This window comes from Corvus kubaryi, unplaced genomic scaffold, assembly GCF_017639235.1.
Source record: "Corvus kubaryi isolate FWS band 111438036 unplaced genomic scaffold, C.kubaryi_AGA036_p1.0 37385, whole genome shotgun sequence".
Taxonomy (NCBI): Eukaryota; Metazoa; Chordata; class Aves; order Passeriformes; family Corvidae; genus Corvus; species Corvus kubaryi.
The window spans coordinates 26,363,990-26,377,809 of record NW_024581127.1 but is presented as its reverse complement, the minus strand read 5'-3'; the positions used below and the strand labels follow the sequence as shown (position 1 = coordinate 26,377,809).

General features: G+C 41.6%; 1 long non-coding RNA gene across 1 annotated transcript; it reads right to left on the bottom strand.

The window, feature by feature from the left end:
• Positions 1–1,205: 1,205 nt before the first annotated feature.
• On the bottom strand, positions 1,206–7,973 carry LOC121668601. Its single transcript, XR_006017483.1, has 3 exons — positions 7,762–7,973; positions 4,189–4,255; positions 1,206–4,091 (listed from the first exon to the last, which is right to left on the bottom strand). It is a non-coding gene; the product is annotated as an uncharacterized LOC121668601 (long non-coding RNA).
• Between the last annotated feature and the right edge of the window lie 5,847 nt (positions 7,974–13,820).

The following is a 13,820-nucleotide window of genomic DNA, read 5'->3' as shown; positions in this document are numbered from 1 at the left end:
CAACCCTATTCCGTGTTTGCATTAAGCTGTAGCTTTAAATTGAGGAAAAAAATTGTTCATTTTTCTTCATAAGAAACCAATAATCTCCCCAGCATTAGGAACTATAAGGGAAGAATTGTATAATTTGCAGCTGGCCAAGGTCAGCATTAACTTAAGTACTGGAGCTGATTGTTGGCATTTCCTCTTATCCACAGAAAGAGGAGTGGTTATAGGGTCTTTTGGAGCTCCTGTATAAATCCATCCTTCCACTCTTTAAAAGCAAGCAGCCAGGACTACATTTGTAGTAAGTCTCTGTCTCTAAACACATTTTCTCCACTTGCCAATTCCTCTGCTCACATTACCACTGCTGAAATTTGAGGGCAAGGGAGGAAGAAAATGGTGACAATTTTTATCTTGCCAATTTTAAAATGAAAATTTTTCTCCATTTTGCAGCCAGCTCCAATCTGACATTCCAGGGAGCTCAGTACAGATTAAAGCCAAGACAAATTCTCCTTTACTGCCTGTATGAGCTTGGCTGGAGCGTCTCTGGTAACTCTGTCTGCAGACAGGCAGTTCAGCCAGTGAACCTCACGTGTCTGTTAGCTGAGCCTAATAAAAATATGAAAAAGATAACCAGAAGTCACAAAAATATGAGAAGATTCTAAAGATTAGATAGTCATTGATTATTTGGTATTTTGGGGTAGGACTCTAAACAACAGATTTGTTTGGAAATTTTTATTTCTGTTTTATATATTTTGACAGCATTCTTTTCATTCCAAGGTAGTTTGAAAAGTGTAAATCACAAAATAGAAAGCATATATTTTGTTATAAAGATATCTTGAACAGGTGCTTCTGGCCAGATTTTTGACAATAGTTTTCCATCTTCCACTTTCTTTTTTCCCACTGACATCACATATAGCATTTTCTTACTCACATTTCCAAGCATAAATGTGGAGATAGATAATAACCTATGTACTTGCACAGGTAGATTTCAGAAATGTTAGCAAAAATTAAAAATCAGTTCCTAATACATGAATTGCTCACTGCTTCTCTTTTTTTTTCTTTTTTTCTCAAAGTAGTTTGACATATTGGCATGAAAAAGAAAGATTTCAATATTTTTTAAAATCCCTCTAGTATCCTGTTTTCCAAGATATTCTGTGAAAGCAATAGAGAAAATTCTCTGAAAATTCTTTTTTGTTACAAGAAAGATAACACAGCTGTCAAAATTATGACAACTCTGAATTTATTCGTGTACTTTTGACCTTAGAATAGATACATTGATATTCTATTTTGTCCTTTTCTGAAGAAAGAAACCTCCTTGCCTTCATTTTTGACAGAAATCTTCCCATGGTTTTGGACTGATAAAGACAAATGTAGAAGAGAAATAGGATTCATTTTAGCTAGATGAACAGATTTGACACCCATGTCAAACATTATTATAACCTGTATGCTTCAAACGTAGACTGTAAGTTAAATGATGCACAGATTCAAGACAAGCATTACAAAAACAAAATATTTCTTAGCCCACATACTTCTTACTATATGTTCTCCATGATTCAGTAATGAACAGCATGCTGAGACAACATTTGAAGCACTGCAATGATGCACAAAGTGCACAACCCAAAAATTAATATATTTATAAACTGAAATTTGCTGCAGCCATATGAACCTTTCAAAATCAGGTTCTGCATGAGGGGAGGAGATGCTTGCAGGGGTGAAACAAATTCGCAAGCCAGACTACAGATCTGCTTGCTCTCAAACTCTCTCCCTCAGCATGCAGCAGATACAGTCCCATATCAGCCTGAGGCCCATAAAGGCCTGAGATTATTGGATCTTTGCAGATATAAATCCATGACTCTATGTGCCCTTGCCTTACTCCAGCAAGAAATTTAAGGAGGAAACCCTTCCACTTGGTGTTCTTGCGCTGTTTTCTGACCTATTTTCCCCAGGGAGATAATAAAGGGGTTCAAAGTTTTGGGTCAGCTCCCTGACACTAGCAAATGCTTTCCCACATTTAGTCACCACTGCAGATTTCTTGTGGTTTCCATTCTCTGGAGCAGTCCTTCCCAAAGAGAGATGCTCTATTGGCCAAAGCATAAAATGAGGCTATTCTTGGGGGCCACTGGGATTGCATAGCTGACACTTCATTGAGCAGATGCAGAATGGGGCAGGACTCCTCTCCCCAGCAAAGAGCCCCATCAGCACTGAAGAAAAATGACACAGCTCTGTAGAACTTCATATGGCGCAAGTTTTGGAGTCCATGTTCAACCTCGGGCAGTGCCTGCTGCAGGAGCCCCAGTAAGAGAAACCACATATTTCACTGAAGACCAGGGCCTCAAGTCAATAACAACCATATTAAGTATGGAACATTTTGGGCCCAACAGAGCAGAGCAAGAAGGTGAATGCAAGCACTGTGAAGGGGGCTGCATGACATGGCAATGCAGAGCTTTCAGAGTACCATCTCATCTCTATTCCAGCTTTACCACTAAGCCATGCCTCAGTTTTCCCACCTGTAAAAATGTGTATCATCTCACTGCTCCCCTCTCAGGATGCAATTCACTGTCTGAGACATTATAAAGAGTAGATGCACAGTTCCTGCTCCTTTCCCCCCATATTTACACAGAGGAAAGCAGGAATTCTGTTCAAATTTTTCAAAAGAGAGGATGCTTACTGGTCTGGTGTTGATAAAATATGGCCTGCTAGCTTAGCAAAACCACAGGAACAAAATGAAAAATCTGCTCATTTTGTTTCCTGGGAACAAACACACAAAATGAATGTCACGCATTTCAATAACAATTGGCGTCTATGTAGTTCAGAGAGAAACTTCTTGTCCAAGGAGACAACAGATTTTATTATACAAATTAGGAATAGCCTACCAAGACAAAGGAGTGTTGATCAGAACATGACACATGAAGAAGGAAAAAGGAACTCTGATTTAACCTGCAGAATACCAAAATTATTTCTGGTCCACGTATGTTGGGGACTTAAGCCGAAATCCTCTCTGCCTGCCTGGCTCAAGGGGTAGTGCTGATGACATCCCCCATCAACTCTGCAGTGACAGTGCTGGGGAAGCCATGCCCATCTGTCCTGGGAAGGAGTGGAGCACCTCAGCAGCAGCAGCCCAGACTCCCTGGAACTGCTCTAGTCCTGTTTTCACGGGATATCTCTAAACTGTCAATAAAAACTGTTTGCTGTCCAATCTATAATTTTTTTCTAAGTGTTATCAATACTGGAGAAAGAAAAGGTCAGATTATCTGCAGGGAGGTGACTAGCAGCAGGAGAAGCTGCCCTGTGTGGGGCCTTGGCTCCAGAGAAAAGAAATCAGTTGGGAATGAGGTCAACAGAGGGGAAACTTGCTAAATCTCCTTCCTTGCTAAATCCCTCATCAGCTAAATCTTCTGTCAAGCCTGCTTCATCTAACCATTGCCTAGTCTTCTGTGCTTGACTGGGAAGAGCAATTCCTTAAAGGAACTGGAGTAAATGGAAGATAGGAAGTACAGGATTAGCTCGTGATCATATGGGAAAATACTGGGGATGCTGTAAGAGAGCCTGCCCCACTGCATCATCATGGGCTGTTTAAACCTGCTGAGTTGTCCCATCCCTGTTCTGATTTGTACCTGAATTAGCAACACCTGAAAACAAAAAAAGGGCTTAATGAGTATATTTGGCACAAATGTCCCCATCATCTCCTCCCTGCTCCCCAGGTACATGGGCAAAATAACGTTCACACTGAGTCTTTGCTGACATACCCTTTTACAGTCTGAATACTCAGCACCATCCAGGTCCAAAGAGAGGTAAAAGGTAGTTATAATTCTACTTTGCCACACTCTACTGTAAATCTAAAGTAGAACCATTTGTCTAGTTCAGCTTAAATAATGCACATTTTTTTATGATAAAATGTAACCACATCTTTTTTGAATAATGAGGAGCATTCATTAGGCCAGTTTGGCTTTCAGGTGTTTTCTCTGCTACCTTGTCCAACCCTGATCCATCAAGACCAGGTGCAAATGGTGTTTGAGAACTCAGCTCCCCCAGCGTAGGTGGATCCTTTTATACACGCTGTTCAGCTCCTGTCCACACACCATCCAGCTCCTGTCACAGGCTGCCAGGTCCTGCATGAGTAAGTATAGAGTAACAGAATATAGGTAATAGTGTCACCATAGCACACACAGTGCTGGTTTTAAAGTCAAGAGCAAATTTTCCACTTACTTCTTGGTAGGAAATACGTGGGGAGCAAGACAGTCTGCTGAAGAGCCAGCATGAAATCCCTTTTTCCCTGGTATAGGGGAAAAATGTTACTTTTTAAATACAACCTTTTCACCACCTTGCAGCCTACATATTAAGTTTCTCTTCTCTTGTGGTCATACAGGTATGCCATTTTCCTCCCTTTTCTTAACAGGCTTGACATCTTAAGAAAACTTAGAAATATATATATAGAAAAATGTTACTTTATATATAGAAAAATGTTACTTTTTAAATACAACCTTTTCACCACCTTGCAGCCTACATATTAAATTTCTCTTCTCTTGTGGTCATACAGGTATGCCATTTTCCTCCCTTTTCTTAACAGGCTTGACATCTTAAGAAAACTTAGCCCGCCATTTTGATGAAACACATTTGAAAGGAATTTCCTTCTGTTTCCTAACACTGAGCAATAGAGCCTCTAAAGTGCTGATAGAGAGCACATTTTCCTGGGGCTGCAGGGAATGAGTCACGCCAGACAAATGCCAGATCAAATACAGCAAGCAATCAGGGAGCTGGCACTGGCAGGCCTAAGAAGCACTTCCTTTGTCAGTCTCGCCGTACCTATCTACTGCAATAATTTTCAGGGTGCTATTCAGCAAGGGGATGGACTGTCCCACAATGTCTTCCTGCTTCAAAGTCACACAAATGAGCATGAAATAGATAGCTGTACATTGGGAGAGGCCATTCAGGGATCACAGCACTGAGCTCTCTGGCTCAGGGCCGTGCTGTGGCTTAAGCACCAAGCGCTCCCCTGGCCTCTGTGGGGACTGGTGGGAGTCAGTGCCTCGGAATGTTGGGCCTCAAGGACTCGTCTTTTAAATACCATTTTAAAAGGCATTTAGGCACCTAACCCTATTCTGCAGATTTAATTACTGCATAAATCACATCTGTGCAGTAACCTCAGAGTGCTGGGATCAGAAAGAAAGACCCTCAGCTCCAAAATGGAAAGAAGCTTTTTACTTTTGTGTTTTTCTTGCAGTTGCTGGGAGGGGTGAGAGAACTCTCCGAAACAGTGTTCACTTGGTGCCCAGCTCTGCCATCCACACAGAATGGGTCACACTGAGGTTTAGGGAAGCAACTTAATGACTCTGTCCCTATGTCCCCATCTGCAAAAATTGCTTGTTCCAAGGTTCCACCATTCCTTCTGCTGGAAAAAGTCCATTAAAAGTGTGTATGTGGCTCTGAATGCAGAAAGTGATGATGAAGAGCAAAACCACATAGCTTTTTGGTAGAAGTTTGGTTTTCGCTGGTTTTTTGATTGAAGTTTTGGGGTTTTTTCTGTACTTGGAACAGAATTAATTTTTTCATTTTATTTTGCCAATTATCCACATCCCAAACCTGCTGTCCAATCTTGGCTGAACACTACCTGGGGAGAAGAGGATAAAGTGGGAAGTTGGGTGTGCTTTGTTTCCAATAATGGCAAGAACAGTATAACTCAAAAAAGATCTGTACCAGGCAGCAAAGTCCTTTTTCCCAAACTTCTCTGTCAGCCATGCTGAAGCATGGCAATTTTCCCTTTTCCCCTCTGGTCAATAGTTATGGAACTTCCATGTGTTTTGGTTCATATTTATCATCTGAAATAGGGAAAGAATATAAATATAAAAATAATTATGTTCTAATAAAAAGATTCCATAAATAATTATTTTTATATTCAAATTACCTGCATTTAAGTTACCTCAAGGTCCATTGCAAAGGTGTAGTAATTATTAGCTTAATTATTAACATGTCTCAGCAAGCTAATTAGTTGGACACCATATTAAAACCATTTTTGCCTGAGGTATAAAGGGGCTAAACCAGAAGATTATTTTAATATTTCAGGTTAAATATTCAAGGTGGCAGAATTTCTGTCTCTGGGAACCATGAGCTATTTCATGGTTGAAAATTAAATTAGAAAAGGGAAAAAAAATCATCAAACAAAAATGATGAAAATTGGCCCAGACCCTAACTTTAGGCATTGCTAAAAGATGGATGTATCACCTCTCTCTCTCAATGATGATGGCAAAGCTTGTTTAGCAGGCTGCAGCCTGATTTGTCCACCTATAGACCCCACCAGCATAACCTGTTGTGTCACTGTCGGAATGGACAGACTGTGGCAGCCGATTGACCTGTGGTACAAGAGACAGAGAGAGTTCTTGGTAAGACAGTCTCTGGTGCCAAAGACTTACCAGTTATGGTGAGGGATGCCGTGTTCGGTTATGGTAATGCACCCCAGTTCTGATTCCCCCGTTGGCTCCTGGTGTTAGCCACACCCCTGTACTTAAGCTCGAGCTGTCACATGTTCAGAGTCATTTGCCTCTAGAATAGCCCTTCACAAGTTGTAGCAATAAACTGCTTTCTGTGGAACTCTAAGCAAGGACCTGTTACAGCGGGGATTGCTGTAACATGCATATACCAAACTAGGAGTCCTGTGGAAAGGAAATATATATGGACGGATTCTTGGTAGATGTTTCAGAGGTGTTTATTTCTCCAGCTGCGTGGCTGGGGCCCTGCTCAGGAACTCGTCCGGTCACGGGACCTGAGGGTCCTTCCCACACAGGGGAACACAAACCAACCAATGGGGAATGAGGCTGACCAGGGGCAGAGAAACCCCGTGTCTCCCCACCAGGGGCTATCTCCCAGGGCTCCATGGCAGGTGGGGAGACCCCAACAAGGACCCTTCTTAACTCCTTGCAGTCAGCTTAATATTACTGAAGCCATCCTGCGTCTGTGTGCTCATGCATGTGAGCCACAGAGCCAGCCGTAGGGGACTCAGTAATAGACAGACCATCACTAGAGGGGACAAATCACACAGATTTCTTATCATTGCACCTTCACTGTAGACATACTGAACCCTGTGACTCCCTCTGCAGCAGAGGACACAATGTCCTACAGGATGAAACTGCTGGGGACCCATCTGTAATCATCACCAGGGATTAGATGGACTGGGTGTGGTGGAGCAGCCTTTGGAGTTTGTGGGCTGCTTTGTCCAGGGTAGGAAGTTGATCTCACAGCAAACAGCCTGTGTCATATGGGAAAGAGAACACGAGTAACTCCCCAGACCAGCCAAGCCCTCTGGACAGCGAGGGGCACAAGTATCCCTGTTCCCAGGTCCCACCTCACTTTCCTCAGAAGTGGTGCCTCTCCCACACCAGGACCCCAAATGCCACATACTGTCCTACTCACCCTGTCTGGGCCCTTCAGCCATATCCTGCATGAGGGGGTCAGTGCAGCAAGACTGTCACCCTCCCTACTGCCATGGGGCCAGTGAAAGAGCCACAACCCACACACATCCAGCAGGACCAGCTCATCCCTGTTTCCTCACTGGAAAATATAGTATGAGGAGATTTGCTCACTGTTTCTGGAAGAAGAACCCTATTCTGATTGCAAGATTAGCCTTGGGAAAAGCAAAGAGGAAAAGGGTTTTATCAGGCAAAACCCTACGTGTTAAAGGAAATTTTCCTTTTGTTAAAGGAAATTCAGCTACTTACCCATAGCTCTGGTATTTTCATTTTGTTAAAATGAGGAAAGCTCACGTTCTTTAATTCTTGTTTTACATACCTGTCTGAGCAGCTCAGAAAGGCTCTGTCTTGTCTCCACAGCAGCCAACCTTGAGGGGTGGTGGCAGTCCTGCAATAGCAGGGGAGATCACAGGGCAAGCTGGGCCATGTAGCCTCATCCATCACCATCTCAGGCACCAGTTACAGCTGTTTGTCTCAGAAAGGAATCTGGAACAATCCCTCAAACCTGATGTCACAGCCACTGCTCCATACATGCTCAGTGGGAGGCTGACAGAGAACCCTCTCATGCTGATCCAGCACAAAAGTCTTTTCAAGGCTGCTGTTTTCCTTCTTGTGCTATGACAGATAACAGCTTCATACAAAAATAAACAGGTTTGCAAACTCTTCCTGGGCGCTAACATCATACTGGTGTAATATACCTGGGGTCTGATGCAAAGCAGCTTTTTAGCAAACAGACACACTCTGCTCATGCCTTCCCCTGATGTAAATGCTTTTTCATGGAAAAAGCTAAAACTTTTAAAAAAACTTTTAAAAGCTGTTCTTCTTTTTAACAACTGATAATAACTAAGTTTAAAAATGAACCTCTAATCAAAAGCTAATCATCCAAATATTTAGTTGAAATACAGCAAGAAATCACTTTCTTACCAGCTGTTGATAACTGAAATGAATCAAAAACTACAAATGAGTGTAAGGAAAGACCCTGATGATTTTATAAAACAACACATACTAAGGTAAGAGGACCCACATGAAGTATAAATTGAAGCAACCAGAGAGTATTCCCCCCCCATTCTCCTCTCCAGTGTCAAATGTTGACAGACAAACTTTTGGGACCAAGGAATTAGAAAAGGAGATTTTCACAGCAGCTCCCCATCCCCTCTGCCCTCCTGCAGTCCTGAGCCCCACATGCCCACTCCCTGCACGGTGCTCAAGCTCCCATCACAGCTCCTGCTGGGTACCAGGTGCCAGAGCTACACTGGAGGCTGGGAGGCAGGAGTGGTTTAGCTTTTTAGTGGTTTTAGTTTGTGTTGAGGCTGTTCTCGCCCATGTTGGGACCAGGCGGGTGGTTTGTTAAGGGGATGTTTCACCTCCCTTTGGGGCTCTGACCATGTACCAGGGTATCAGGACTTAAAAAGCCATTAGTTTACTATGGTGAGATACACTGAGGATGATTAATCAGAATGATCAAAGCAAAGTAGTAGAAAAATGCCCACACTAAAAATTAGGATGCAGGAGAGAGTCCATGCACAGACCAAATCTCTGGCCTCTTTTAATCCAGAGAGTTCTTTCTGTTCAAAACAGTCCTGCAATACGTCCCCAAGGTGAGTCTCACAGCCTGATTATTGCCTATTCAAACTGAAAAGACTGACTGAGGACTCTGGATATTCAGTTTCACTTGCAGCATGATAATGCTTTATCCACAGAGATCACCTATCCTGTTTCTAAGTATCTCTTGCAGAATTACAATGCTATTCAAGCAGGTCTATGCAAGACTGCAATTTTTATGAGTTTATAATTTTTTTTTAAACTGAAGCAGAATTAGTCCCTTAGTTCTCGAAGAAACAAAACATAATTATGATCAGGTATAACAAATGTCCAGATAAAATTCTGAATAAAACTTGGGCCATCAGTTGGTCAGTCAGCGTTCCTTATAAATAAAGTTCATAAATATAAAGCAATTAGGCTCGTCTTTAACCAAACATGAAAATAACAGAAAGAAAATGATGTGGCTTCTTACATACAGCTTTTACTGACAGCATGTAAGCATTTTTCCTGTATGGCTTTAAAGGAGAAAAGAAGTACATCTTAAATGGAAGGAAAGATTATTTTTTAGTTGGATTTGTGACATGCAAGGGAGACTATCATAAGAATAACAAGTTTGGGGGACATAAATGACATCTGAAATGACTCAGGATCCTCTGTGATCTAACAATGGTGACCAAATCAAACCATATGAAGAGAGAAATTGCAGGCAGCACACAAGCATTATACCCACAGCAGGGTGTTTGGATTCCTTTTGAGCTATGTGTGTTTTAGCAAGACCATCTGAACATTGCCAAATTGGTTCTGAATAGAAAATGCATACCCATAAAGTAGAAACTTATAAATAGCAACTTGCTTCCTGTCCAAGACTGCATGTCAGGGCTGCCTTGTTTGCTGCACGCCTGTTTCAGAGCATACAAGGTAAGAGTTAGCCAGGCTGCATCTGCACACCCAGCAAAGTAAGGGTTAGTAAGTTAGGTGTGGAAACCAGAGCTGGGAGCGGGGTGGGAGGAGCAGGGATAGTGACCCTGGAGTTTTGCTTTGGGAGCAGAGAGAAGGGCTGTGGACAGTGTTATCTGAGAGCTGGGGAGGAGGGAGGGCAGAAGGCTAACATTGCTCAGCTTCTTCACACATCTGGTGCCTCTTAGTCACATGCACATTTTTAGAGGTGGCAAGATAAGGCGATTGCACTTGGCCATCCCTAAAACCCCAGAGGATTAACAGTGTAAGAGGAATTTAATCTCCCGACGTGTCTGAGTAACATTTCGGTTTATGCCATTTGAAGGGTTCTTAGTGCTGTTGGCAGCCCAGCAGCACTGAGAGGCCCCCAGTGAGCTTCCCAGATGGGAAGTGTCTCTGATATACCAGAGGGATTAACTTTGGCTCCAAAGACATTGCAAGCTCATGGACAGAAGGGTCATGCAGCAGAGCATTGACTGGCACACAAGCAGGTTGTTCAACCCTAGAGCAGCCCCTACGTGACTACCCATTTCTCTCATAAATAGTCACACCTGTGCTTGAGCAGGACCTCTCTTCAATAATTTGAACAGTATTGGTCTCCACCATTCACACAGGCTTAGGAAGAGAAGAGCATTAAATCTCAATCATCTTCTTTATCTAGAGATAATGGACATTGATAAAGCTTTGCTAGTTAAATATTTTTGATCTGTCTGTGACATTCGCCTTCTATTTCATAAGTCCTAGGTATGCAAGCAAATAAACTAGTAATTGTATGTATTTGTGTATATGTGGACATTCGTACGTAGACATCTATGCACACGCTAAAGCTCCTTTGTCTTGCAGTATCTAACAGGCAAAAAAATGTACCTGACTACACTGGCACACTGCTTATCTGGTCCTGAAGCCAAAATCAATGAAGGAACACTTTATTGCTGTTACTGGTCATTGAGTCGCCAAATCTGAATTCACACAGCCAGGCACTCTTTCTCACTAAGCGCAAAGCAGGAGTGAATGGATACTAAGCAGAGTTTGCTTTCCTCAGGGGTCCTGTGGGCCCATTTCCCACCCTGGACCAGAGCTCCTCCAGCACTCTTGGATCACTTTGCCTGTTACTGTGTGACAGTGTACGGAACAACCACTAAGACAGCTGTTGAGTGGATTGAAAAACTATCTTAATTTCCAGGTGAATAAAGGGACTTCTGCTCGGGTCATATCTCAGTCCCATTTTTTTCCGTTGAGTTTAATCTATAAGAGTCAGTAGAAATAGGAAATTTTCAACGGACCAATTTGAAGTCTCTCACAAAGTGACAGGGGAAAGGAGAAGAATTAAGTTTCTTTCTCCTGACTTAAGGTCTAAAGCTGTGCCAACTGAAGTTAATAACTATTCCACTTATTTCAGGAGCAGAAACATCCTCGTGCATTTAAATCACTAAAATCCTAAAGTATCAAGTATATTTCCACCATATAGGCCATTCTAGCAGCATAACAGACTCTGTCAGGTGGGTAGAATATGCAATTTATTCTGTTCACATGCACAGAAGACTCTTCATTATCAGAGATACATAACATTTAATAGAAACCCAAACCATCCAAAAAAAGTGGTTGCCTCTCTGAATACTTCAGAGCAGGAAGAGAATAAAAAGGATAACAAAGCAAACTCCTTAGCCACAATTTTAATAAATATTGCACAAATTAATTAGAAATTCTAAGCACTTGTACAAGAGAAAAATGTTTCCCCCTTGATTAAACATACATTACTGCTGGAGGTGTCTGAGGGGTCTTCCTGTCATTGCACTGGAATTCAGTGCTCGATCTTCCTACCTGAGCTTAAACTCACATGCTGGCAATTCCTTGTCTTTTCAGTTTATAAGTGTGTCTCCTGTTCTTTTTAAAGAAAAGGTCAGGGCTCTTCACTTAAGTAATGTCATTTAAAAATCAAACCTAATTTTTTTCAGCTTGTGCAACTGAGCAACTGAAAGGCACAACCTCCATTTACCTCACTTCTATATTTTGAATATGAGGGAAAAAATGTCACTGCAGATAATCACAGGCAATGAAAAGTAATTTCTAGCAGTCCATCTCCAGGATTGTTCCCTACAGCATATTTTCCAACTTTTTTTCTGATCATATTAAATGACTCATTTAATAAGCTAACTTAATAAGTTCTTTCTTTTAATAAGTTCTTTCTTATCCTAGGGGAGACTATTTTGCAGTGCAAGATGTTCGTATTATGAGGGTCTCTCTGTTTAACTTACATCGTTATTCCTAGTTATATATTCTAATACCAGTCTACCTGACTACCTTTTCACCACCCTGCAACCTGTTTGTGTGTCTGTCAATACAATAAACTGATTTTGCACCAAACAAAGAAATTAAATTGTTATTAGTTTCTCCACCTCTCTAACTGTTCCATCCAGGAAGTGTTATTTAATGTCATGTACAGCACCAGCTTATTCTCATGATAAAAACATGACTGGTTTTTTTAACTACATGAAGGCAATACTGTCTGCAAAATCAATGTCAGTTTAATATATTGTGCTGCTTTCTGGTTAGAAGGTGGATCCCTCTCTTTATAAAGAGAGACAGCTTTTCCTTCAGTCATGAAATTAGGAAATTTTGTACCAATATGTAATATTCAAACTGAGCAATGATTCTAAAAGAGGGAGGGATGCTTCAGTTAAGCTTTTATACCTCTTTGTTAGATCAGATTTGTAGTCAAAAGCCAAGATTGAATACAAATGTTTTTAGTTATGATGCAATGACTTTTTGGAGCATAGGGCCCATGGAGAATTTGAAAATGGGATAAGACTTTAGATTGCAGTTTGGGGTTAATTGTTGTTTGTTACACCTTTAGCCTGTGGTTCATCCAAGATCCCCAGAATCCATCCATAATGTTTACACTGATGTTGCCTTTCATGAGCAGAGCCAGATTTGGACTAGGGTATAAACTGCATTGAGCTATGCCATATTCTGGCTGCTTCACACATCCTTAATTCGTGTTTTATGTGAGTTTATACAATGCTGAGGGCATTATTTTAGCAATGGCCAGTTGCCTGTTGATAGCATGACCATATCTGAGTGAAAAATTTTCTCCTTCTGGGAAATATCTTAGGATGTTTCTGTTTAGTTCAGCAAACAGCATCAAAATGTACAGGAGCTGAACTTCTGTTCACTTCAGTTATGTGATATTCTACTGCTGACAGCCTCCCTGGATGGCTTGTAGTCAACTTTCCAATCCAATAAACCCACGGTACGGGTATAAAAATGAAGCAGAGTCAGATAACCATAAATGAGAGAGCTCTGCCAAGGAAACTGATAAAGCACTCTGCAGGACCTAACAGTATAAAACAGAGAGGCCAAAGAGAAATTAAATAGGCCTGAGATATAGAAATTTTCCTAATCAAGAGCTCTACAACATTTCCCCTCCCTGTCAGCACTACTTGCCTCTTTTTGGTTCCTCCAGGCTTAGAAAAATCTGGAATATGAAGCAAATCTTTTCTGTGAAATTCAATGGTTCTAATCCCATCATCTGATTCATCTGAAATTGCACCTGTTGCTTGAATCATTCAAGGGAAGATTTGGAGGACAGAACTCTGTCATCATACAAAAGGTTGAAAATGTTAATGACATCCAGCAAAATATTTCCCCTCTCTTTGTGAGTGCTGGCTCCACCTATGCTTCTTTGTGCTGCCATCTGTAATTCCTATTTTGTTGAATTGCTGGAAGGGCTGACTGGTGCCCAAGACTTACACAAATCTCTGCCTGAACAGAAAGTGCTTGTAGCACAGGTACCTCCAGCAAGACCAGCACACATAAAGCCCACAGGTATGTGGAGAGAAAGGCTGCTGCCCTCATCAGAGAACGCAAATTAAAAAAAAA